General features: G+C 50.8%; 2 long non-coding RNA genes across 2 annotated transcripts; one reads left to right on the top strand and one right to left on the bottom strand.

Annotated features, from left to right (window-relative positions):
- Positions 1-1,610: 1,610 nt before the first annotated feature.
- LOC134736815 (uncharacterized) lies at positions 1,611-10,761 on the bottom strand. Its single transcript, XR_010121158.1, has 3 exons — positions 10,516-10,761; positions 3,496-4,945; positions 1,611-3,399 (listed from the first exon to the last, which is right to left on the bottom strand). It is a non-coding gene; the product is annotated as an uncharacterized lncRNA (long non-coding RNA).
- A 90-nt stretch (positions 10,762-10,851) lies between these two features.
- Positions 10,852-11,309, top strand: LOC134736816 (uncharacterized). Its single transcript, XR_010121159.1, has 2 exons — positions 10,852-10,990; positions 11,108-11,309. It is a non-coding gene; the product is annotated as an uncharacterized lncRNA (long non-coding RNA).
- The last annotated feature ends 15,541 nt before the right edge of the window (positions 11,310-26,850 follow it).

Here is a 26,850-nt window from a genome sequence, read left to right as displayed (position 1 = left end):
TGGGAGGGACCCAGGGGGAGGTAATTGAATCATGGGGGCCGGTCTTTCCTGTGCTATTCTCGCGAGAGTGAATAAATCTCACGAGATCTGATGGGCCTATCAGGGGTTTCTGTTTTTGCTTCTTCCTCATTTTCTCTTGCTGCCGTCGTGATTTTGAGGTCTTCCCAGCCATGTGGAACTGTAAGTCCAATTAAACCTTTTTTTCTTCCCAATCTCGGGTATGTCTGTCAGCGGCATGAAAAGGGACTAATATACATGTTTTATTGGTGACCAGGAGATGTTTTAAATTTTTCTATATGATTGTGGATTTCTCTGCTTCTCTCTTGGACTCTGCATTTGTTTTCTGTAGTTTGAGGCTGGCATCTTCCCGTGGGCTGGGCCCCGTGCCACCCTGGTCCTCTGAGCTCCTTGCCCGTGGTTCCTCTGCTTGGTGTTAATGCAGCCACCCCAGCTTTCCAGACCTCCCTTTCCATTTATCCTTCTGTGGCTCTCCTGCAGGATCCAGTCTGACCATCTTTATCTTTGAATTGAACTTTCTGGTTCTTTTATTTTGATTCCATTATCTGGGTTTGAATTCTGGTATTATGAATTGTTTTCTGTTTTTCCTACTTGTTCCCTGTTCCTTCTTCTCTCTCCTCGTGGCTTCTTTCAGATCGATTATTTCTTATTCCATGTTTATCCTCTCTTAACCTGCCAGTTATAAATTACTGTTCATTCAGTAGTTATCCATGTTAAAGTCCAGTGTAAATTCTTCCTGCCATCTCTTACCAGACCACCAAAGATTTACATCCCCCCTTTATTCCATCCCACCCTTTGTTCTGTTGTTCTTACGTATTTTAACTCTACTTATATGTAAAACTCTGGAAATCACTATTGTTATTATTTTCTTTTTCATTTTTTTGGGGTCTTGCTCTGTCACCCAGGCTGGAGTGCAGTGGCACCATCACAGCTCATTGCAGTCTCCAACTCCCAGGCTCTAGCAATCCTCCCACCTCAGCCTCCCCAGTAGCCAGGACTACAGGCATACACAACCATGGCAGTCTAATTTTTTAAACTTTTTGGTAGAGACAGTGTCTTGCTGTGTTGCCCAGGCTGGTCTCAAACTCCTGGGCTCAAGTGATTCTCCTGCCTCTGCCTCCTAAAGTGCTGGAATTGCAGGTGTGGGCCCCTGTGCTGGGCACATTATCATTATTTTCTACCATGTGTGCATCTGTTTATTCACTTCCCCTTCCCGGCTCTGCGTTCCTTCCTTTATCCCCAAGCTCCCATCCCACCCTGGGGGGTCATTTCCCTTCCACCCTAAGGAGCCCCTCATCATGGTGCAGGTCTCTGGGTAGCCACTCCCCGGCCCGTCTGGGGTCACCTCCCTCCCACTCCCCTGCCTGCCTGGGGCCACCTCCCTCCACTCCCCTGCTCATCCGGGGTCACCTCCCTCCACTCCTTTGCCTGCCTGGGGTCACCTTCCTCCCACTCCGCTGCCTGCCTGGGGCCACCTCCCTCCACTCCTCTGCAGCTTCTTTGCATTGCTTCTTGTCCTTCACCTTTTTTGGTTGATTTTCATCTTGTACCCTTGGCATTTTTGGTTGAGTGACAGATGTTCATAGGACAGGTCTCAGGCCACCAGTGGTGCCATCTCCAGGGAGCCGAGTGGCACTCGCTCCTGTCGTCACCCAGGAAGGGAGGCCCTTGTGACCCAATTGCAGACTCTGGGAGGGTCGGGTCAGGCTGATTCCCCTTCAGGGTTCCCACCAACAGCTGAGGGGCTTCTCAGGGCCCCTCTTTTTTTTCCTTTGGCCCTGTGAGTGCTGAGAGCTGAGTCCAGCTCCCATGGCTCAGCTCAGCTTTTGCTTCCCCAGTTATTGGTCAGCCTGGATCCATGCTGCCCCAAGTATCAGCCCATCATCCTTACTTTCCCCGTCTTTCAGACCTTGGCCCCCAAAATTCTCACTGCTTTAGGAGTTCTCCATTGATTTCGAACAGACATTTTAAGATAGTTTTTTCTAGCTTGTGTTGTTGTTTTTAATGGGAGAGTTGGTCAGCATCTGCTAGAACAGAGCTATGTCTATGGAACCTTAGACTTGTTCGCGCTTTATTGTAAGTTTCGGTTGCTCCTGTGTGCATCTGTGCATGTGCATGGTGTGTGTGTCTTTGCATGTATGTGCGCACATATACATGTGTCTGCGCGTGTGCATTTGTGCATGTGTCCATCTGTCTGCATGTGTGCATGTGTGTATCTGCATGTGTGTGTGCATGTGTGCGTGTGTGTGCACATGTGCATGTGTGTGATCTGAGGCATCTTCCCATGACTGCTGCTTTCTGCTCCAGTTGCTCCTGGCTGAGCATCAATGCAGCATCTGTGCACCCCCTCAGCACCTGGACACCACTCCAGAGACTTCTTAGCAGAGGCTGACAGCGCAGGGGGACTTACTAGCTGCCTTTCATGCTGGCCGTGGTGGGTGAGCTGTCCAGCTCTCCTCTCCCAGATCTCCAGGGGCCAGCAGGCTTCCTCTAGCCACAGGGCTGGGGGGCACTTCAGTCTACCAGGGCAGATGCTTGCCAGGCCCATGGGGACCAGCAGGCTCCCACAGGCCCTCCCAAAGCCACATGCAGCAGTGTGGCTGGGAAGCCCCACTTGGGGGAGACCCTGCTGTTGCTGGCCAGGCCTGGGGGACAAGCACAGTCTGACATCTTTGCTGATGGCCTGGAGATGAGCACCCCCTGCTCTCTCCTCGATGTTGCAGCAGAACCCACGCTTAGAGAGGGTTAGGGCAAGCAGTCCAGGCAGACCCCCGGGATTTTCCTGCCATACTGCACAAGCGTTCATACGTTCATTTAATCTTGCTTTTTTAGGCAATACTTTAAAAACACAAAGTCTCAACAACCATCTTCTGCTTGATGAGACAGGTCATTCTAATTTGAGCAGAAGCTACTATGTCCTGCCCTTTGAACGCGGCGGCCCGGACAGCTGACAAGGACACACTGTGTATTTCCATTCCAATTCTGGGAGTGCTCTGAGGCCTCTGGGGGAGAAGGACCCATGAAATATTCAAAACATAAGTGAATAAAATATCTAGGTGCTAGATATGGGCCAGGAAGAGCCCTCGGCCCTGCAAAGTGTGTTGGATGGTGAGAAGCTACTGGAAGAGATGGTCCCTGTTCTTGGTTCATTCCTCGGACATTTATCAAGCTGACGAATGTAGCAGAGATGCTTCGGTCGGCTGTAATTCCACGGGTGGAGTGCTGGCTGGAGAGGTACCTGCGGCCATCACACTGCATGGGCTCCGGGACGCTGTGGCTGCCCTTGTGTGGTGTCCCCAGAGGGCCCTGCAGGTGTCACACCGCTGCTCCACACTGCCACCTGCTGTCAGCACCTGTGCAATGTATCCAGGTCTCTGGGGGCTAGAATGAAAAACATGCATCTCGTAACCAATGAAATTGGGCTTGTCCTGAAGACCTGGTGCATTCGTCCATTCTCACACTGCTATAAAGACATACCTGAGACTGGGCACTTCCTGAAGAAAAGAGGTTTAACTGGCTCACGGTTCTGAAGGCTGTACAGGAAGCATAGCAGCTTCCACTTCCAGGGAGGCCTCAGGAAACATAGTCATGGTGGAAGGTGAAGGGGGACGAGGCGTCTCACATGGTGGGAGCAGGAGGGAGAGAAAAAGGGGGTGCTGCACACTCTGAAACAACCAGCTCTAACGATAACTCACTGTCATGAGAACAGCACCAAGAAGCTGGTGCTGACCCACTCGTGAAGGACCACCACCATGATCCAATCCCTTCCCACCAGGCCCCACTTCCCACGTTGGGGATTACACTTCAAGGTGAGATTTGGGCGGAGAGGACACAGGTCCAAACCATATCACACCTGCGTGCTGCACATGGGCCCTGGGGCGGGAACAGTATTCTGAGCTATGCTCCTGCAGCTGGGCCCTCACAAGGGGGGCAGCGTCTGCACCCTCTCAAGGCTTTGCAGATAAGGGTTTATTGAGGAGGGAGGTGACCCACACCATCCCCACTGAGGGATCTGGTTAGGGGGCTCCCCCTAGAATGTAGGCAAGAGGGCAGCATCTTGATAGTGAGGGTTGGTCACCCAGGAACCACAGTAACGTCCGCAGGGACCTTCCCCCAGCAGCACGCACTTCCCGAAACGCTCACAGTCACCCTCAGCTTTCAACTGTGGGGACCCAACATGTCTCCTGGTAGAGTCCTCACTCCCTTGGCTAAAACTTCTGAAAGCAGCGAGGCCGGGCCCCCTGGCTGGGATAGCTCTGGCCCTGAGCGGTTCATTTGCGTCAAGTTTCACCTCTCAGCACCCTGTGATTTCCCCAGCTGGCTGCACGCTGGGCCTCCGGGAAAGCCGGCAAGCCCACCTGATTCTGGATCCTCCCCCCGACCCCGGGGGTCAGAATTGCTGTGTGGGCGATTCTGCCGTCACGAAAGGAGCTGCCAGAAGCCCACAGCAGGGCAGTTAGGCAGGGAATGCGAGTCCATGTCCAGAGCAAGGGTGACTCCAGCCTCTCCAGGACGGAGGAGCCAGTACGACCCACTGTCCCAGGCCCCCATGGCCCTGGCTGCTTCTGGCGGACAGAGGGGCATGTTGCCCACGCTATGCCTTGTTCCCTCCGGGCTGCCATGGCCCCTGGAACAATTCCTGGGACAGCCTGGGGAGGAGGCTGACAATCATGCAAGGTGGATGGAGCTTGGCCCCTCCCAGTCACCTATGTGTTCCTTCCTCAGACTCCCGTGGGGCTGGAGTCATGATTTTGCTCCCCATCCCATCTGTAGGCCGCCCCTGCCTGGATGCAGACCACCCTGACACTCACACGCCTCCCTCCAGGAGGACCCCGGCTCCACTTTCTCCAGGGCCGCCTATGATGCACCAGGATCCATCCTGTAATCCCAGCTACTTGGGAGGCTGAGGCAGGAGAATCACTTGAACCTGGGAGGCGAGAGGCAGAGGTTGCAGTAAGCCGAGATTGGACCACTGCACTCCAGCCTCAGCAACAGAGAGAAACTTCGTTTCAAAAAAAAAAAAAACCTATGCAAATCCCAGTTACACACGCTGAGTGGCATGTTCAGCTGAGCCATCTGCCCAAGGCGGGAACCTCTTTTCCTCCATCTGCAGGTCACATGGAGATGGCAGAGCGCCTGCATGTGCACCTAGAGACCCTCTCAAGCCTCGTCTCCTGACACTGCCTCCTCCTGACGTTGGAGGCTGCTGGGAGTGCCAGCCTGTAACCCTCGTTGTGATGGCACCTGCCTGGTGCTATAATTCAGACATTTGTCTACCCAACCTCGTGTTGAAATTTGAACCCCAATGTTGGAGGTGGGACCTGACCGAAGGTGCCTAGGTCATGAGAGCTTGGTGCTGTCCTTGCGGTCATGAATGCATTCATGCTTTATTCCTTCTCACAAGAACTGATTGTTAAAAACGCTTGGCACCTCCTCTGCCCACTCTCTCTTGCTCCCTCTCTCACCATATGGTCTGCATGCACCTGCTCCCGTCGCCTTCTGCCATGAGTGGACACTTCCTGAGGCCTCACCAGAAGCAGATGCTGGCACCATGCTTCTTGTACAGCCTGCAGAACTGTGTGCCAAATAAACGTCTTTTCTTTATAAATCACCCAACCTCCCAACACAAATCGTCCAAGACACCTGGTGTCCCCCAAACAGCTCCTTGGTCAACCTCAGATTCAGGACCAATCCGAGAGCTGTTTCCGTGAAGGGAGGAGAGGAGAGGTGTTAGCTGAAGAGGACATGGCTTTGCTCAAGATCCCTGCATTCTCCACTGTGGCTCCTCTGATTCTCCTCTCTGAGCTCGTGGCAGACACGGCAGATACCTCAAGCATGGCTGGGCAGCAGATGCTGGCTGAGAGGAAGTGGCTGAGCCCAACTTGTCCCTCCTCAGACTCCAGAATTGCCAAGACCAGAGTCCTCCATAAAGACCTCACAAAGAGGCAATCACTGCATGCTTTTCCACAATTAAATATGTGCACATCTTAAGGAAAGGACCTAACATCCTTCAGCAGTATCTCCTTCCAGGGCAGGGAGTGACTGCGTCAGCAGCTTCAAGTACCTGGAAACTGTGCACATCAGGCAAAGCGGCGGGAGAGACACAGATGTTTCCACCAGCATTTAAAAGAAAGGAAAGAAAGGCCGGGCGCGGTGGCTCACGCTTGTAATCTCAGCACTTTGGGAGGCCGAGGCGGGCGGATCACGAGGTCAGGAGATCGAGACCATCCTGGCTAACACGGTGAAACCCCGTCTCTACTAAAAATACAAAAAATTAGCCGGGCGAGGTGGCGGGCGCCTGTAGTCCCAGCTAGGCGGGAGGCTGAGGCAGGAGAATGGCGTGAACCCCGGGGGGTGGAGCCTGCAGTGAGCCGAGATTGCGCCACTGCACTCCAGCCTGGGAGACAGAGCGAGACTCCGTCTCAAAAAAAAAAAAAAAATCCATTCAGCGAGTCTGTATCTTTCAAGTGGGGAATTTCATCCATTTACCTTCAGGATTATTATTGGTAGGTGAGGGTTTATTTTATAATTTTGTTAATTGTTTTCTGATTGTTTTGTATATCCTTTGTTTCTTTGTTCCTTCCTTCTCATTATTTATCATTGAGGTTGGGTGGTTTTCTGTAGTGATAAGGTTTGATTCTTTTCTCTTTCTGTTTTGGATATTTGCTTTGCCACTGAGTTTTATACTTTTGTGTGTTTTCGTGATAGTGATTGTCATCTTTTCACTTGGAGATGTAGGATTCCCTTGAGCATTTCTTGTAAGATCAGTCTAACAGTGATGATTTCCCTCAATTTTTGCTTGTCTGGGAAATATTTTGTTTCTCTCTCATTTCTGAAGAATATATAGTATAGTATTCTTGGCTGACTTTTTTTTCTTTCAATACTTTGAATATATTATCTCATTCTCTCCTGCCCTGTAATGTTTCTGTGGAGAAATCTTATGTTAGTCTAATGAGGATTCCCTTATATGTGACTTGATGATTTTCTCTTGCCATTTTTAGAATTCTTTGTCTTTTACTTGAAAGTTTGACTATAATGTGCCTGTAAAAGGACATTTTGGGGTTGAATCTACTTGGGGACTTTGAGCTTCTTAGATGTCAGTGTTCATATCTCTCCCCAGACTTGGGAATTTTTTAGCTCTTATTTCATTAAATAGGTTTTCTTTGCCTTTCTCTTTCTCTTCTACTTTTGAAATTCCTGTAACACAAACATTTGTTCACTTAGTAGCGTTACATACTTCTTGTAGGCTGTCTTCACTCTCTTTCATTCTCATTTCTTTTTCTCTCTGATGGGGTAATTTCAAATAACCAGTTTTCAAGTTCAGAAATTCTTTTTTCTGCTTGATCAAGTCTGCTGTTGAAGCTATTACTATAATTTTTATTTGATTGCTTGAAATCTTCAGGTACGGGATTTCTATTTGGCTCTTTTTATTATTTCTAGTTCTTTGTTAAATTTCTAGTTCATGTAATGAATTGTTTTCCTGATTTTGTTGAATTGTCTTATCTACCTGTATCTCATTGAGTTTCCTTAAGATCATTGTTTTGAATACCTTTTCTGGCAGTTAGTTGATTTCCTCTTCACTGGGCCCTGTTAGTAGAGAGTCATTTTGTTCCTTTGGTGACATATTTCCTCGTCTTTTTATGTTTCTTGCGTCCCCGTGTTGATGTCTGTGTATCTGGTGGAACAATTGATTCTTTCAAAATTTCTAGAGTGGCTTTCATAGAGAAAGGCTTTTACCTCAGTGGATTTTAGTGTGCCATTTGGGAAGGGTGTGGTGACTGCTTCTGGATCAGTGCAGTGGTATAGTCTCTGCAGCGCCTTCGGCCATGTTCAACATCAGCAATAACTGGACCCCTCAGCAGCCCAGGCTGTCGAAGTTCGTGACACTGGTGGGGACAGTGTAGGCTGTTAACGTCCTCAGTTCAAAGGCTATTGGGGTTCTTCTAGTCTCATTTTCCCCATAATGGAAAGACTAGCCAGGGGGATTTCTCAGACTCTAGGGGGCTAGTTCAGCTCTAGGGAAGCAGGCAGTTGAGTTGTTTGGCCTGTAAGGTGGGATGTCTGGGCTCAGCTACTGCTCTATTTCTCTGGGATGTAGGGCACTGCATCAGCTCTGCCCTGGGGTGTGCAGCTGCTCAGCTCAGCCAGGGCACTGATTCCCCTTGGGGTGGTGTGTTGCTTCCGCTCAGGCCTGAGGGACGGGACTGTCCTGGGTGGCCCAGGCATCATTTCCCTGGATGCAGAGTGCTTCTTCAACTTGGGTTCCAGGAGGCACGACTGCTCTGAGCAACCAAGGTATTGTTTTCCCTGGAGGCAGTTTATGGATTTAGCTCCAGCCTGAGGGGGCGAGAGTGGGTAGTGGAGTGGCCCCACCTTTGCTTGGCCCCATAGAGAAGGTGTAACAGCTGCCTGCAGCTTGGCTGGGGGATGTGGCGCCACTGGGCTGGGGTGGTTGGGCAGCGGCTTAGCCTCAGGGGTGAAGGAGAGCTGGGGCTGCTCCCCCAGGAATAAGACACACTCCAGCAGTAGCTCCAGTTCCAGGAGGGCACCGCGAGGGCCACAGGGGCAGGCACAATGTCGATTCCTTCTCTGGCGGGAGCACAGCGGTGTGGCCTCCAGGCAGCTCACTCCACCCTGGGCTTCGTGCCTGTGAGGACTGCAAGGGACCCCACGGGTTGGGGGCGGTGGGTGTCCATGGTGTTGGTGGGGGCTGCTGGGGTCCTCTTGATTACTTCCTTACCAGAGGGAGATGTTCTCCTGGGTTCCAGCTGACCCTGGTTAGGGGATGGGGTGTCAGGGGCCCGGCGTTTCCTTCTCTTCTTTTTGTGACTATCATGAATTTCTGGACTTGCCAGGGTTGCTGTGGCTCTTCTGATGTATTCTGGAGCTCTCTGTGGGGATTTTCATTAACATTTCATGGCTCATGGCTGGGTGCAGTGACTCATGCCTATAATCCCAGCACTTTGGGAGGCCGAGGCAGGCAGATCACCTGAGGTCAGGAGTTTGAGACCAGCCTGGCCAACATGGTGAAACCCCGTCCCTACTAAAAAATACAAAAATTAGCCTGCAGTATTCAGTGCAGTCACGCACTGCACAGGTGTTTAGATACACAGATGCCACTGTGTTATAGTCGCCTGCAGTATTCAGTGCAGTCAGACTCTGCACAGGTGTTTAGATACGCAGATGCCACTGCGTTACAGTCGCCTGCAGTATTCAGTGCAGTCACGCACTGCACAGGTGTTTAGATACACAAATGCCACTGCGTTACAGTCGCCTGCAGTATTCAGTGCAGTCACACGCTGCACAGGTGTGCAGCCCAGGAGTGATACGCTGCACAGCATGGCCTAGGTGTCTCGCAGCCTCTACCATCTCGGTGTGTGTGAGTCGCCTCTGATATTCTCACAACAGCAAAACTGCCTACTGATGCATCTCTCAGAAAGTCTCCCTGTCATTAAGTGACGTATGACTGTAGCACTCAGCAGCAAAAAGGGAGGAAGTACTGATGTGTGGACTTCAGGATAATTCTGCCGAATGAAAGAAGTCAGATGAAAAAGTCTACACAGTATAATCCCATGTATCCAGAATCCTACAGCAAACTTACCAGCAGTGGCAGGAGGCAGACCTGCGCTTGCTGTGGATCCAGGACAGGTAGGAGGGAGGAAGGAGAGAACAGAGGGAGGAGAGGACAGAGGCAGGAGGGAGGGGAGAACGGAGGAGAAAGGGAGGAGAGAGGGAAGAGGGAGGGAGGAGAGGAAGGAGGGGAGGAAAGAGGGGAGGAGGGAGGGGAGGGGGAGGAAGGGGGAGGAGGGAGGGGAGGGAGGGACCACGAGAGGTGGGAGGGAACGCTGAGAGCCGCAGAGATGGGTTCAGGGTGTCATGTGTCAAAACTCAACACGCCAGGCAGCTAACTACATGTAATTGTGTATCAATTATGCCTCACTAAAGCTGGAGGAAAAAACAGAAAACAACGGAAAAGTCAGAGTAAAGAGAATTCACTTACGAAATGCCAACCGTTTAAAAATACTCCACACCAAACATGATGAGCCTTTTCCATTATTAATGCCTCAGGGAGAAATCAAAGTCCGAGCCGCAGCTATCCCTGCTATTCTGGAGTTAGGAGGAATCACCGTGTCCTACTTGACTTCAGGGTGGGCGGCGGGCGTTCCCGCGGCAGCTGCAGCCTCGCAGTGCCTGAGTGAGCCGTGCTCCACTGCGCCCCGGGCAGCTCCGCTCCGACCCACGCGCCTCAGGTTGCTTATATACTTGTGCATGTTAGTTTGGACTTTGAGGGGTGCTTGCTTTATTTTATGTTAAGGTGCAGTTTACAGGCAGTAAAATGCATCCATTGTAACTTTATAGCACAGTAGAGTTCACATATATATGCGCTCATGTGACTGACCCCCCGAGCAAAATATGGAGCGTTTCCATCTCCCAGGAAGTCCCCTCCTGCCCCTTCCCAGGCAACAGCTCCCCACCCTACCCCTACCAGATACTCACAGTCTGATTTCTAGCTTGGCGATTGGTTTTTTCTTTCTCGAGCGTCGTATAAAGTGGAGTCCCTCGGTGTGTCCTGTGCGATAGAATCTGACTGTTCCACTCCATCTGAGCTTTGAGACTTGCACAGTGTTTGTGCCCATCACAGTACCCTTTCCCTTTCCCCCGGGTTGTCCCCACCCCGTGCGTGGGCCCTGATTTGCGTATCCATTCTCCTCTTGCTAAATGCTGGCACTGTTTCCAGTTTGGGGTGTAATGCACAAGGCTCCTGTGAAGATTCTTCTCAAGCCTTTTTGTGGACAGAAGCCTCCATCTCTTGGGCACACGCCTAGAAGGAACATTGCTGGGCCATAGGGTGGACGTACGTTTAGCTTTATCAGAAATTGTCAAAATGATTTGCAAAGGGATTGTACCATTCACACTCCACAGCAACATACAGGACTTCCTACTGCTCCTCGTCCTCGCCGGCCGATGCTTGGTATTGTCAGTCTTTTTAACGTTCGTCATCCTGGTGGGGGTGTGGTGGTATCTCACTGTGGTGTTAATTTGCGTTCCTCTGATGAATGCTGATTCTGTGCACACATTCAATGCTTAGGGCTGCCCGGATACCCTCTCCTGTGAAGCACCTGCTCAAGGCACTGTCAATGCTTTAGAGCCGCCTGGATACCCTCTACTGTGAAGCACCTGCTCAAGGCACTGTCAACGCTTTCGTTTGGTTGTTGCTTTCTTAATTACTTGTAATTCTTTATCAATCTGTACAGAAATCCTCTGCTATATAAAGGTATTACAAACATCTTCACCAGATTCTGGCTTGCTCTTTCATTGTCTTGACGACATCTTTTGATGAATTTGTAGTAGATATAGTACTGTCATAGATATTCAGAGTTTTTATATCTGCTGTGTCAGTTTTGGTAGGTTGTGTTTTTCAAGGAATTTGTCTCTTTCTTTCTTTTTTCTTTTCTTCTTCTTTTTTTTTTTTTTTTTGACAGAGTCTCACTCTGTCACCCAGGCTGGAGGGCAATGGCACAGTCTCAGCTCACTACAACCTCTGCCTCCTGGGTTCAAGCAATTCTCTTTCCTCAGCCTCCCGAGTAGCTGGGATTACAGGCATGCACCACCGCGCCTGGCTAATTTTGAATTTTCAGTAGAGACGGGGTTTCACCATGTTGGCCAGGCTGGTCTTGAACTCCTGACCACATGATCTTCCCGCTTCGGGCAGATCTCCCAAAGTGCTGGGATTACAGATGCGAGCCACCGCGCCTGGCCAAATTTGTCTATTCCATCTTGCATGAAGTTGCTTTTAATTTTTATAAAGTCCAATTTGTCAGTGTTTACTTTTACATCAGTGGGATTTTTCAGTCCTGCCCAAGAAATCCTCACCAGTGCCTGGTCCAGAGGCATCTCCTGTGTTTTCCTGCAGAAGCGTCATCCTGTTTGTGCGCCTCGTGCCCCATCCCCTTGGATCTATGATCTGCTTCAAATTAGCTTTCATGTGTAGCACAGAAAACGTCCCTTATTTTCCCTATTGACACCCAGTTATTGCAGCACCGCTGAGTGAAAATGCTTCCTCTCTCCAGGCAGGTGGCCGAGTGCTGGGGGGTCTTCACTGTGAAGTTCCGATGTTAGCTGGGGGTTTTCCATAGATATCCTTTACCAGACTGGGGAACCTCCTGCTTCCAGTTTGTTGATAGTTTTTATTGTTGACCAATTGAATTTTATAAAATGTTTTTTCCGAGTCTATTGAGTTGATCCTATGGTTTTTGTTCTTTATTTTACCAATGACGTTGATTGATTTTTGAATGTCAAAACAATCTTGCATTTCTGAAATAGCTTTTCTTGGTTTTGGCCTTTTAATTTTATTTATTTATTTGTTTTCGAGACAGAGTCTTGCTCTGTCACTCAGGCTGGAGTGCAATGGCGAGATCATAGCTTACTGCAGCCTTGACCTCCCAGGCTCAAGCCATCTTCCCACTCATCTCCCGGGTAGCTGGGGCTGCAGGTACGTGCCACCACACCTGGCTAAATTGTAAACATTTTTGTAGAGATGGGATCTTGCTGTGTTGCCTAGGCTGGTCTTGAACTCCTGGGCTCAAGCAATCCTGCCTTGGACTCCCAAAGTGCTGGGATGACAGGCGTGAGCCACCGCGCCCGGCTACCTTTTCATATGTCACTGAGTCTGATTTGCTGGAACCGGGTTTAGGATTTCCGAGCACGGTGCTTTCTGTGGGAACACGGGCAACACTGCATGTATTCTTCATCCTTAAGGGTTTGCTGCAGCTCATCGGTGACTTCTCAGGGCCAGGAGTTTTCTCTGTGGAATCTGTTTAATTACAGATTAAATTTCTGTAATGGATATAGTATGGCAGTAGATATGTCAGAGTTTTTATATCTGTGTGTCAATTTTGATAGGTTATATTTTTCAAGGAATGTGCGCTTTCATCTGGCATGAAATTGCCCATGACAGCCTCGTCTTAACCTTCTGGTGCCTGTAAGACCCGCCGGGTGTCCGCACCCTCTCTCCTGAGAAAGCAGCCGCCATTGCTCATTTTTCCCCTCCGTGTTTTCTTTATCAATTTTATTGATCATTTCAGAGAACGGGGTTTCAGTTTTGTTGGCTTTCTCCATTGCACATCTGCTGTCTCTCACTGATGTCCACGTTTTGCTTTTCCCTTCCGTCTGCTGTCTTTGGGTTTAGTTTCTCCATCCAGCTTTGGCTCCTCGTAATGGTCCACTGCTCACCTCATCCCTCTGTCCATCTGCCGGCCTCACTGCCTCTTCACTCCAAAAATGATACGAGGTCGCCACAGTGTTCTCCTGAGAGTCGCAGGCTCTTGTGTAGAGCTGGGGAGAAGCAGCTGGTATTAGTGAGCGAGCTCGTGCTAGAATGGCAAGTACGTCACTGTGCAGCACTGGGGAGGGCAGCTCCCGGGCAGCAGGTCCAAGATGTGCGTCCCTGTCGGGAGCAGCCTCGGAGCCAGGATGACACATTGCCCTTCTGAGCAGGAAGGTGGAGCGGCCATCTGATGCCCTGAGGTTGCTGTTTCAGGTGACTGGGGGTGTGGGGGAATCTGAGGCTTACAGAGCGTAGGGAGATGACATTCCAGTTCTTCTCAGACAGTTATTACCTGGGGACATTTCACACCAGGAGCATCAGACTTTAAATAAACCTGGAAGTGACTCACCCTCAGTCTGGCAGAGGCTGCCTCCTAAAACCTCCTAGGGCAAAAATGAGATGTAAGTCAGAAGTCTTCGGAATCCCGGGAAGCTTTGGGGTTTGGGTGCATGGCTTGGTTTTTAGGGAGTGGCGCTGTGCTTCTGTCCCAGGCCCCTGGGCTCTCCCAGAAGGGCTCCAAGGAAGAGCAGAGAGAAGGCGCTTTCTTCCTCACTCATTCGCACAGATTCCCTTGGCACTGGCCCAAGACCACTTTCTATGGGATGTTGGAGAAGAAGACACCAGGTGCAGCTGCAGGGCCTGCATGTCCGTTAGGATCTAGAGTGAGACCAGGTCCAGCTGGGGGGACTGTGTGTCTGTTAGGATCTAGAGTGAAACCAGGTCCAGCTGGGGGCCTGTGTGTCTGTTAGGATCTAGAGTGAAACCAGGTCCAGCTGGGGGCCTGTGTGTCTGTTAGGATCTAGAGTGAAACCAGGTCCAGCTGGGGGACCTGTGTGTCTGTTAGGATCTAGAGTGAAACCAGGTCCAGCTGGGGGCCTGTGTGTCTGTTAGGATCTAGAGTGAAACCAGGTCCAGCTGGGGGCCTGTGTGTCTGTTAGGATCTAGAGTGAAACCAGGTCCAGCTGGGGGCCTGTGTGTCTGTTAGGATCTAGAGTGAAACCAGGTCCAGCTGGGGGCCTGTGTGTCTGTTAGGATCTAGAGTGAAACCAGGTCCAGCTGGGGGACCTGTGTGTCTGTTAGGATCTAGAGTGAGACCAGGTCCAGCTGGGGGCCTGTGTGTCCGTTAGGATCTAGAGTGAGACCAGGTCCAGCTGGGGGCCTGCGTGTCCGTTAGGATCTAGAGTGAGACCAGGTCCAGCTGGGGGCCTGTGTGTCTGTTAGGATCTAGAGTGAGACCAGGTCCAGCTGGGGGCCTGCGTGTCTGTTAGGATCTAGAGTGAGACCAGGTCCAGCTGGGGGACCTGCGTGTCTGTTAGGATCTAGAGTGAGACCAGGTCCAGCTGGGGGCCTGTGTGTCTGTTAGGATCTAGAGTGAGACCAGGTCCAGCTGGGGGGCCTGCGTGTCCGTTAGGATCTAGAGTGAAACCAGGTCCAGCTGGGGGCCTGTGTGTCTGTTAGGATCTAGAGTGAAACCAGGTCCAGCTGGGGACCTGTGTGTCTGTTAGGATCTAGAGTGAGACCAGGTCCAGCTGGAGGGACTGTGTGTCTGTTAGGATCTACAGAGTGAGAGGACCAGAGCTCCTCCTGTGTGGACATGTTTACTCTCCACCCATGAGGAAGGAAGAACTCCAGGAACACTCCACATCAGCCTGGCAAGCCGAGTGTCAGAGGGTGCCACGTCACACAAGGTGCACACCACGCCTGCTGAGATGGGCGGGCCCCTCTGGGCAGAGGCCTGGCCAGCACCCCCACCTGGGGCTTCCCTTTCAACTCAGTTCGAAGTCCTGCAGTTTCCCTGGGGCCGGGCCAGGGTATTTATGGGTCAGTCAGTGTAACTGTTACTGTGCATTATGCATGTAACAGGCAAGTGCTTTAGGTTAGCGGGGTAAAGTTTGCAAGAGACAAAGACTAGAAACTGTGACAGAGAGAAAGGGCACCAGCCACAGCAGGAGGTTTCACATGTGGGATTTGAGTCCTGGAAGGGAAGGAATGAGAGTACGAGCAGAAGACATATTTAAAGAGGTAACAACTGATGATTGTGTGAAACTGATACCAAACCCCAGATTCCAGAAGCCCCACACACACCACGCAGGATAAACTCAAAGGAAACGTTTCCTCACCCTCACCTCGAGGGAATATGTAGAAAAAATGAAAGCGAAGCAAAGGACAGTTGAGTGAGGCATTGAGTCTTCTGGCCAAATGCCCACCCGCAGAGACCAGCTGAGAGCTAGACCCGCGCAGACACGCGTTGTTTGAAACCTCTGAGTTGAGGGGTGGTTCATTATCCAGCAAAAGCTGACTGATAAAATCCCTGTTTCATCCCAGCATCCAAAGTGAAAGACAAAACAAAATTTTCTTTTGAGACGGAGTCTTGCTCTGTCGCCCAAGCTGGAGTGCAATGGCATGATCTGGGCTCACTGCAAGCTCTACCTCCTGGGTTCATGCCATTCTCCTGCCTCAGCCTCCTGAGTAGCTGGGACTACAGGCGCCCGCCACCACACCCGGCTAATTTTTTGTATTTTTAGTAGAGGTGGGTTTTCACCATGTTAGCCAGGATGGTCTCGATCTCCTGACCTCGTGATCTGCCCGCCTCAGCCTCCCAAAGTGCTGGGATTACAGTCGTGAGCCACCACGCCCAACCGACAAAACAAAATTTTCTAAGAAAATATAGTTATGACCTTGAGATGCACAAACGACACTAAACATAAAGGCAAAGATTGGTAAATTGATAAAGTTAGAATTCAGACCTTTTGTTGTCTAGTGGACGCCATTAAGAAAGTAAACGGGCTGGGCGTGGTGGCTCACGCCTGTAATCCCAGCACTTTGGGAGGCCGAGGCACGTGGATCACCTGAGGTTAGGAGTTCGAGACCAGCCTGGCCAACATGGTGAAACCCCATCTCTACTAAAATACAAACATTAGCCGGGTATCTTAGTAGATGCCTGTAATCCCAGCTACTTGGGAGGCTGAGGCACAAAAATCACTTGAACCCAGGAGGCGGAGGCTGCAGTGAGCCCAGATCATGCCACTACACACCAGCCTGAGCAACAAAGCAAGACTTTATCTCAAAAATATTAAAAAAAAAAAAAAAAAAAGAAAAAGAAAAGAAAGTGAACAGACACGCCACTGAGTGCAGGGTGGTGTTTGCAGTGCGTGCAGCCGTGGAGGTCTTACAGAAGTCCTGCAAATCCAGAAGGGAAACGGCACAGTGGGAAAGGGGACAGATACATCCAGCTTCACCAAAGAGGACATTCAAATGGGCGTTAAAAAGTCAGAGGGTGAAAAGCCTCAGGACCCACCAAGGAAACACAAGTTAAATCTCAGTCAGATGCCACCACACGGCAGAATGGCTAAACTATGACATTGTCGATGACCATGTGGAGTGACAAGGACCCCAGCGGATGGCGGGCGGGAATGTGAACTGGCTCTGCCTCCTTGGAGGGCTGCCTGGCCCCCTGTCGTTAAAGCCAAGCACGTCCACCAGTGCCGATCCAGCAATTCATGTCCTAGATCCGTACCATAGACAGGTGCACACGTGTGTGCTCAGACGTGGGAAAACGGGGAACGGCCACAGGCTCACCAGCAGAGGGGAGATAAATAAAGAGATGACACAGTAAGCAGGCGTGGGAACGAGCAGGCGGCAGCTGCACTCGGTGACGGTGACGCAGGTGACCGCCGCGTGGGGAGCAGAGGAAACGACGCGTGGGAAACTCACCCAGATGAGAAACAGAGCGGCCCTGGGGGGCAGGGCGGGCGCCAGGAGGGCTCTTTGATGTCCAGAGTTCTGCTTCTCTGCCGGGTGTTGTGGTAACTTGCTAGCCATCCCCTTCTGCTCTGTGCACTTCTCTGTATGTAACACTGTTTAACAAAAGTTAAAGAATAAAAAGGGCACACAGGCCAGGCGTGGTGGCTCACGCCTGTAATCCCATCACTTTGGGAGGCCGAGGCGGGCGGATCACGAGGTCAGGAGATCGAGACCATCCTGGCTAACACAGTGAAACCCCGTCTCTACTAAAAATACAAAAAATTAGCCGGGCGTGGTGGCGGGTGCCTGTAGTCCCAGCTACTGGGGAGGCTGAGGCAGGAGAATGGCGTGAACCCGGGACGTGGAGCTTGCAGTGAGCCAAGATCGTACCACTGCACTCCAGCCTGGGCGACAGAGCGAGACTCTGTCTCAAAAAAAAAAAAAAAAAAAAAAATGCAGACAAAGACAACGCCACCGCCACCTCCACTGCTGCAGCCCTTCCACGGATTTGGGAAAGCCATGGAGCTTCATGGAACATCACAGAGCCTCTCCCACAGTCACCTCACTCCTGCATTGTCCCGAAATGAGGACAATGCGTGTATTCCAAAGTTATTCATACTGACGGGCACCACTGCAGAACACACGTGTCTGGCATTTCTCATGACACGGTCTGCACATCTCCCACCTCCCAGCAGCCCTGGCCGGCAGACCCCGTGCCCGCTGGCCTCCCCAGCCCCTTCTGCCCCTTGGGACTTGCACTGCTGAGTCTGTCCCAGGCCAGGCAGAGGGTGGTGAGGACCACATGGCAGCTGTGCCCCAGCCGACAGCTGCCTTGTCCTGGGTGAGCTGGCTGCCCCGCGCATACTGACCACATGCACCACAGGCTGCCCAGGAGCCTGCGTCTGCCTCGCCCACCCGGAGGAGCCGAGTCTCTGCTGAAAATGCCCCCTCGTCACCTTTCCCACGCAGGATCCCAGTTTCCCACCAGCCCCTCCCCGCCGGGCTCCCGGCTGGGATCCACGCCTACCCACAGTTTTCTGTGCATGCCAGGTCACCTTAAAGGATGCTGAGCGTCACAAGGCTTCAAAGAAGCTGAATATTTAAACTATATTTACATCACATTTTAAAATTAAATGGTTAAGACATTGTCAATGTTTTGGTATTTAGAATGAGTTTTGGTTTCTGTAAGTTGTCTACATGGGTGCAAAATGCCTTGGGCAGAGGTAACCAGACCCACATCCCACGTGGCATCATCCTGGCTGTGTGGTCTTGGGCAGGTCACTCCCTCCTGATGTCTAGTGGCCCGGGGGTCTCTGCCCCTTCCCATCAGGGCCTGCAGACGTGGCTAGTGAGGGTGGGTCACGGGGGCGGGTTCCTCCAGGAAGGTGGCTGCTGGGGACGTGGGGCTCTGGACCCCCATCGGCGTTCCTAGAATCGTTGCTCCATCAGCTCAGCGGGCCAGAGGGCAGACATGCACACGCATCCTCTGCACAGGGCATCAGCCCAGGGTGGGCTCCCCAGCAGGGTCTGCACGCACTCCACTCCCCGCTGCAGCCCCAGGGCCAGGACGTGGCTTTGTCCTCCTGTGGATTCTGTGCTCATCTGGGGCACCCCACAGGGTTGAGAGATGAGGGCACTTAATGAGGCCTCGCAGCAGTACAGAGAATGCTGTGAGAACCGGCCTTGGTGGCCCTGACCCATGGCAAGGAGCTGCAGGGTCTGCCCCGCTCTCACTCCTCATCCTCCCACAAGCAGAAGCCTGGAGCGATGGCAGAGGCGGTGCTTCCACAGGCCCTGGGGCAGCCACTCCCTCTGCCTGGGCCTCTCCTCCTTTCTCCCTGTTCCCCTGCTCTGCTCCGCCTCTCTGCTTCCCCCCTTTTCTTCACTCCTCTCCACAAGGTTTTTTCAAGAGCCTGCTGGACACCAGGCGCTGTGGTTTAACCAGAGTCACAGAGGTGTGTCCTGGAGATGGGAAAGTGGAGGAGGAAGCTTTTGGAGAGGAAGGCTGCCCCAAGCCGGCTCCCTCTGCTCCTCAGCCTGGCTGCTCACTGGACAGCCAGCAGCCAGCGCTCGGGTCTGCTTAAAGCACCTTCCACAGCCTGCAATGCCATTTGGTTCTCACAGTCACCTTGAGACCAAGGCAGGACGTGGATGTCCTTGTCTTGCATGTAGAGAGAGAAACGGAGGCCCAGAGACAGTGGGTGCTGAGCCAGGCAGCTGGAGGTGCTCATCAGGGGAGTGTCCACCCAGGCAAACCTGACCCCTGGCTTGGGAGGGTGTGCGTGCCTGGGAGGAGGAGGACAAAGAGTTCTGAGGCCCCGCTCCTGGACTTGGGGTATCACTGACCCAGGGATGTCTCTAACTCCTAACAAAAACAGTGCAATTATACCCACAAGGTAAGAATTATCTTATGTGGGCCACCGAGCAGGCTCAAGTTTCAACCCCGAGGTGGTGTCTGGGCCACCCTGAGGGCTCAGCAGCCTCATCTGAACAGCCTGGGCTTCCTTCTTTAACTTCTTCCAGAAGCAGGTCACTCAGAGGGGGGCAGATTTCCCGTAACTCAGGAAATAAATATCTTTGCCTTGTAAATCACTCTCAAGCAAAGTATGTGCCGGGAGCTTAAAGAGAAAAAATAAGCTTAAGCCAAATACTTTGGTTTCCAGTGACAGGCAGCAGGAAGTACAATGCCCTGCGTCTCGAGGACCCAGGCTTTAATCTGAAGTCTACCGCACAGAAATATAAACTCTCAGGAAGGATCAGTCACTTCATCCTCGTCAGAATCTTCCCCAGATTTTTCTCCCTTGAACATTTTAATTCCCAGCTTTGTCCAAGATGAGTGTCGTTTGTCACGGAGAGTGACGCAATGTGGCAGGGTGCCAGGGCGCCGGGGGTTACTGGCTCTGCGAGGAGTCCTGGGGGCCTCACATCCTGGGAAGGGCGTCACAGGACATTACAGGGTGCAGCTGTAACACTGAGCTGATAATCCAAGGGCTTATGGGGACCTGTCCTAGCTTTGGACTGATTAAAATTCTGCTTTTAAAGTGCTTTAAAGGAGCAGGGGCACCTGGGGGTGTGTGGCTTGTTTTGCTGTTTCTTTTGCTTGTAAGTAAAATGTGGTAACGTTCCTGGGATAGTGCTCTCAGCAAGGTGATCAGGTGACCAAGGTGACCAGATGGCTGGGAGTGGGCATGGGTCCGGGGATGGGAGCTGGGTAGCCTCCTCTCCTTGGAAACCAAGGTTACCAGCCTCACAGATGCCACTATCCAATTTACCTTCAGTTCTTGGGGACTGTGAGCCGTGTGGACAGGACCCCGCATTACATATCCTTGTCTTCCCAGGGCTCGGTGCCTGGGAGGTGCTTCAGGGTCTTTGCTGAGTCAGTGAGAGGTAACATCCCTTCTCATTCCCTCAAGCCCCCTCACAGGCGCTCCGTGGACCAAGGGCTTGTGAACTGGGAAGCAGGGAACCCATGTAGTTGTGGTGTTTCTCTTCCCAGGCAGGGCCCCAGGCACAAAATCTGCCCCTGGTCTGGCAGCAGAGGCTGTAGCATTGACCAGCATTGTGGTGACTCAGCAAAGCTACTTGTTTCAGTTACCAGGGTTGGGTAACCAGCAGCCCAACACCTAGTGGCTTAGAGCAACGGCAATGGTGTGTATTCTTATCTATGTTGGTTCTGTGTTGGCAGGGCTCAGCTGGCCTGCTCTCGCGTGCACTGAATGGTGCTGGGGAACCTCGGAGGCTCATTCACCTGCGCCTGGGACTGGAACTCTAACTGCCCAGTGGGTTCACCTTGCCCACTGCCTAGACAGAGCTGATTTATCAAGACAGGGGAATTCCAATGGAGAAAGAGTAACTCACACAGAGCTGACTGTGCAGGAGACCCGAGATTCATTATTGCTCAAATCAGTCTCCCTGAGCATTTGGGGATCGGAGTTTTTAAAGGTAATTTGGCGAGTAGGGGCTTATGAAGGGAAAAGTGCTGATTGGTCAGGCTGGAGATGGAATCATAGGGGGTCAAAGTGAGTTTTTCTTGCTGTCTTCTGTTTCTGGGTGCGATGGCAGAACTGGCTGAGCCAGATGACCGTTCGGGTGGTGTCAGCTGATCCATCGATTGCAGGGTCTGCAGAATACCTCATGCACTGATCTTAGGTTTTATAATAGTGATGTTATCCCCAGGAGCAATTTGGGGAGGTTCAGACTCTTGCAGCCAAAGGCTGCATGTCCCCCTAAAGCATAATTTCTAATCTTGTAGCTAATTTGTTAGTCCTGCAAAGGCAGACTGGTCCCAAGACAAGAAGGAAGTCCTCTCAGGAAAGGGCTATTATCAATTTTGTTTCAGAGTCAAACCATAAACTAAATTCCTTCCCTAGGTTAGCTCAGCCTACACCCAGGAATGAACAAGAGCAGCTTAAGGATTAGAAGCAAGATGCAGTTGGTGGGGTCTGACCTCTTTCACTGTCATCATTTCCTCAGTTATAATTTTTGCAAAGGTGGTTTCAGAAGAACCAGACCCTGTGGAGCCCTGTCTACCTCTACACGGTCTCCAGCCTGGCTCACTTCAGGCTAGCGGATGTTTTACATGGCAGCTCGGGGCTCCGGAGGGATTGGCCACTGAGAGACAGAGCCAGGAAAAAGCTGAATTGTGTTTTCTAGCTTGACCTCAGAAGTCACGGGGCATCACCCACTCCATCTTCTGAATTGAAATGGCCCCCAAGTCCAGTCGGGGTCAAGGGGAGCGGACACAGGCCTTGCCTCTTCATGGGCCAGTAGCAAGTTCTGGAAGGATGTATGGGCAGGACATCTGTGCCAGGAAACACTGCATTTTTGGAAAATACAAGCTGCCACATTCCTCTAATGCCTCCATGCCTCATTTTCCTCATCTCTGCCATTGGGAGAATGATGAATACTGATTTGTAGGTCAGACAGTTGAACAGTGGCAAGTTCATACAGTTCAACCTCATCGGAATGGCAGCCTTTATATAGAAATTGCCATGTGCTGGGCACTAATGATTTATGTCTGTTTGCTCATCCTCCGACCAGCCCCAGAGAGGGACTGTTATTATCCGTGTTTTCCAGTTGGGGGCCCGGGCAGGGCTTTACTTTGTACATTCATTTTGGGAATGAATGAACAAAAACAGCTTCTGGATGAAACTCCTGGCCAACTGCACCTTCTTCTCTGCTGCTTCCGATTTCTCCTTGGCATTTTATGTATTTTTTAGCTCTTAAATTTTTTTTTTCTAATTCTTTAGCTTGATGAGTGGTCTTTAAACTTTTTTGGTCATCCAGCTCATCAGTAAAAGGCATCTGAGCAAATTTCCCCAAATATATGTAATCCAATTAAAAATACACTAAAAACATGCACAAACATGAGAAAGGATGAGATAAAATGAAATAAACAATATTTCCAAATGTTTCACTTACATTGTGTACTCAATTTAACATTTTACTAATGTAAAATTAATAATCATAATCCTATTTAGTGAATTAATGTCGGCTTCCTTATCTTAAATGCCTTGATTTAGCACACTGTGAAACTGCGATTTCAAGAGTCTGGTCTAAGACTAGCTTGTTTGAATAGTTGGCTATTATAGCTAAAAAGAACACCTCAAAAATATGCAAATTCAAATTAAAAAGTGGATTGTTGGCTGCACGTGCAGAATCATAATATTCTTGGTTTCACCCCATCTATCAATTATGCACTGGCTTTTGGTGAAATTCAGCCAGTAAATTTCCGTCTTCCCTGATACCAATCCCTGCTCTTGCAAACTAATTGGAAAGAGTTGCATTCATATATTTTTAACAAATGGCTTCAAGATTCACTGAAACCTTTGATTTAGAATACTTTTTTTTAACAGGCTAGAGAAAACATTTCTATGTTTTAAGGATGAGCAAATATGAGAGTTGTTACAGGTGACAAGTTTAACAGGTTTTGGCAAGAAGGTCACATGACATTCAGAAACCATTCCAAATGTCTGCTTCCCCAGCAGCCTCTCCCAGCACCTGCCTCTAAGGGCAGCTACTTTTTCAGTGATTGCTAAAAACTTCGTTTTTACCTGGAAGGGAGAGAGATTATGTCAGCTCTTTTGCTTTTTGTTAAGACTGCCGGCAGTGCCCTGATCTCAGGCCTGCCTGGAGTGTGAGGACGGTGCCTGTGCGGGCGTCCACAGGCTGGAGAGCCAGCAGGGTCAGTGCCTTCTCTTCCGCGTGTGGCGTGAGCTGCTTGTCTCCAGGCTGTGGGGCTGTGTGTGTGCGTGTCTCTTAAAGCCACTTATCCTACCAAAAGGATTATAAATCATGCTGCTATAAAGACACATGCACACGTATGTTTATTGCGGCACTATTCACAATAGCAAAGACTTGGAACCAACCCAAATGTCCATCAATGATAGACTGGATTAAGCAAATGTGGCACATATACACCATGGAATACTATGCAGCCATAAAAAACGATGAGTTCATGTCCTTTGTAGGGACATGGATGAAGCTGGAAACCATCATTCTCAGCAAACTATCGCAAGGACAGAAAACCAAACACCGCATGTTCTCACTCATAGGTGGGAATTGAACAATGAGATCACTTGGACACAGGGTGGGGAACATCACACACCAGGTCCTGTTGTGGGGTGGGGGGAGGGGGGAGGGATAGCATTAGGAGAAATACCTAATGTAAATGATGAGTTAATGGGTGCAGCACACCAACATGGCACATGTATACATATGTAAGAAACTTGCACTTTGTGCACAGGTACCCTGGAACTTAAAGTATAATTAAAAAAAAAAAGCCACTTATCCACCTGGTGGGGGATAGTTACTGAAAGCAGAGTGAGATGTGTGTGCACTCACACCGTCAGGCTCATGTAACCTGGATCTGAGGGATTCCACCCAGAGCCTGTCTGGTCCGACCTGCCTCTCCCATAGAAGGACAGGAAATCTGTGGGGCCAACGGGGTGTCTCCACCTGGATCCCACACTCCTGCCCTGGGGAACCACATCCTGGGTCCCCGAAGCCTGGAACTTCCTGACAAACAATCTAGGAGAGCTTTCAAGCCCATGTGGGCCCCCGAGGCAGACCCAGCTGCCAGCCTGTGGCCAAAGGGTGGCTGTTTCCAAAACATGACAGACAGGCCACCGCAACGATGCTTCACGGCCCTAGGGTCAGGTCCAGGAGTGACGGAAGAATCCCCAGTGTCGTCCTGCAGACAAGGCTCTGCTGTCTCAGCCCCGTCTTCCCTGCAGACCCACACCCCTCACGGCGTGGCTCATCTCATGCCCCAGGCTTATTCAGGCTTTGCGCTCCAGGCCCTGCATCCCACGGCTTCCTTCTGGGTTCAGTTTCCTTCTTGCTGGGCCGTAACGTTCAGTGGTCACTCTGAACCGACTGACCCCAGCTCCCGGCTGGATGACAGTTCAGCTGGGCCCGTTCTCGGGGGCCTGCTCCCCTCCTGGGCCCGTTCTCGGGGGCCCACTCCCCTCCTGGGCCCGTTCTCGGGGGCCCACTCCCCTCCTGGGCCCGTTCTCGGGGGCCCACTCCCCTCCTAGCGGGGAAGATGTCGCTCTTTCTCTGGCATCTGAGGCTGCTGCTGGCCCCTCCTGTTGCTCTGGTCCTTCCTCCTTGACGGCGTTTACCTTTTCTCTCCAGTTACCTTCAAGCTCCTCTTCACTTTTGAGATTCTGTGTTTTAATCTTGCCCAAGCCTCAGAGTGCTGCTTTCCTCTTTTTCTGTCTTTAGTCATTTTCTGTTATAGGCTGAATGGTGTCCTCCCCCTCCCCAAATTCCTGTGTTGAAGTCCTAATCCCCAGACCTCAGAATGGGACTGTATCGGGAGATGGGTCATTGATTTAAAATGGGGATGTTAGGGTGAGCCTAACCCAGTATGACCGATGCCCTTATAGGAAGAGGGGATGAGGACACAGACACGCAAGAGGGATGGCCCTGTGAGGATGCAGGGAGAAGACGCCATCTGCAAGCCCGGGGGAGAGGTCCCAGAGGAACCGGCCCCATGGCACCGACCTTGGACTTCCAGCCTCCGGGACAGTGTGCCTCGTTTAAGCTGCCCAGTCTGTGGCACTTCTCATGGCAGCCCGAGTAGACAAAACCATTTCACCTTCTGGAGAATTCTGAGTCACCATCTCTTTGAACCTCACCTTCTTCCCCTCTCTCATCACTGCCTGCTGTGGTTCAAATACGTGTCCCCCAGATTCACGTGTGGGAACCTGAGCTAGTATTAAGAAATGGGGCTTTAGGAGGTCATTAGGCCACGAGGGCTCTGCCCTCAGGAGTGACATTTCTTTCCTTTTCCTTTTTGGAGACAGAGTCTCATTCTGTCGCCCAGGCTGGAGTGCACTGGTGCAATCCTGGCTCACTGCAGCCTTGACCTCCTGGGTTCAAGTGATCCTCCCACCTCGACCTCCTGGATGGGACTACAGCACGCACCACCATACCTGGCTAATTTAAAAATCTTTTTTTTTTTTTTTTTTTTTTGAGAGATGGAGTTTCACTCTTGTTGCCCAGGCTGGTGTGCAATGGCAAGATCTCAGCTCACTGCAACCTCCGCCTCCTGGGTTCAAGTGATTCTCCTGCCTCAGCCTCCGAGTAGCTGGGATTACAGGCATGCACCACCACACCCCGCTAATTTTGTATTTTTTTAGTAGAGATGGGGTTTCTCCATGTTGGTCGGGCTGGTCTTGAACTCCTGACCTCAGGTGATACACCTGCCTCAGCCTCCCAAAGTGCTGAGATTACAGGTGTGAGCCACTGTGCCCAGCCTAATTTTAAAATTTTTTGTAGAGACAGGGTCTTACTATGTTGCCCAGGCTGACAGATGAGGTGAGTGCTGGCTGGGCCCTTTTTGCCCCTGCATCATCCACCACATGAGGATGCAGCCACAGGGCACCGTCTTGGAAGCAGAGACAGTCCTCACCAGACACCAAACTTGCCGGCACCTTGATCTTGGACGTCCAGCCTCCAAACTGTGTGCCATAAACTCATGCTGTTTACAGCTCGCCCATCCTCAGGTGTTTTGTTACAGCAGCAGGAACTGACAGATGCTGCCTCTGCTACATGGCTCATTCTGCTTTTCACATCTCGTCCTGACCCAGATCCTGAATATTTTAAGGCCTTTCTCTGCTGTTTTCTGGATAATTTTCTCATCTCTGCATTCTAGCTTGTTTGTTCTCATTTCTACGGTGTCTCATCTGGTTCTTGCCTTTCCTTTGAGTTTTTGGGTTCTGTGATTATATTGTTCATTTCTAAACCATTTGTTTATTCGTGTTGCCCTTGATTTTATTACTGGTTTGATTCTTTAATGCATCTTTAGCTCTGGAGGACACAAAACCTACATTCCTCAGCCTTTGATGCTTTCTCGTGTGTTTCTCTCCCTCGCGGAGCTTGGACATCTTTAGAACAAGCTCGTCTTTCAGGCTGCAGGAGTTTCCTTCCAGGGAGACAGGTATTTGCTTCTTTCCAGGCACCAGGGACTTCAATCACATTAAACAAGTTTTCATTTTACTTTCTTCGCTGAGATTTCCACACACCAAGCGTGAGTGGAAATTCAGATTTCATATTGTCACATGTCACACAAGAGTGAGTGGAAATTCAGATTTCATATTGTCACATGTCACACAAGAGTGACTGGAAATTCAGACTTCATATTGTCACATGTCACACAAGAGTGAGTGGAAATTCAGACTTCATATTGTCACATGTCACACAAGAGTGACTGGAAATTCAGATTTCATATTGTCACATGTCACACAAGAGTG

Source organism: Symphalangus syndactylus, chromosome 5 (genome assembly GCF_028878055.3).
Source record: "Symphalangus syndactylus isolate Jambi chromosome 5, NHGRI_mSymSyn1-v2.1_pri, whole genome shotgun sequence".
NCBI lineage: Eukaryota > Metazoa > Chordata > Mammalia > Primates > Hylobatidae > Symphalangus > Symphalangus syndactylus.
Note: the sequence above shows the minus strand (reverse complement) of the source record. Positions and strands in the feature narration are given on the sequence as shown.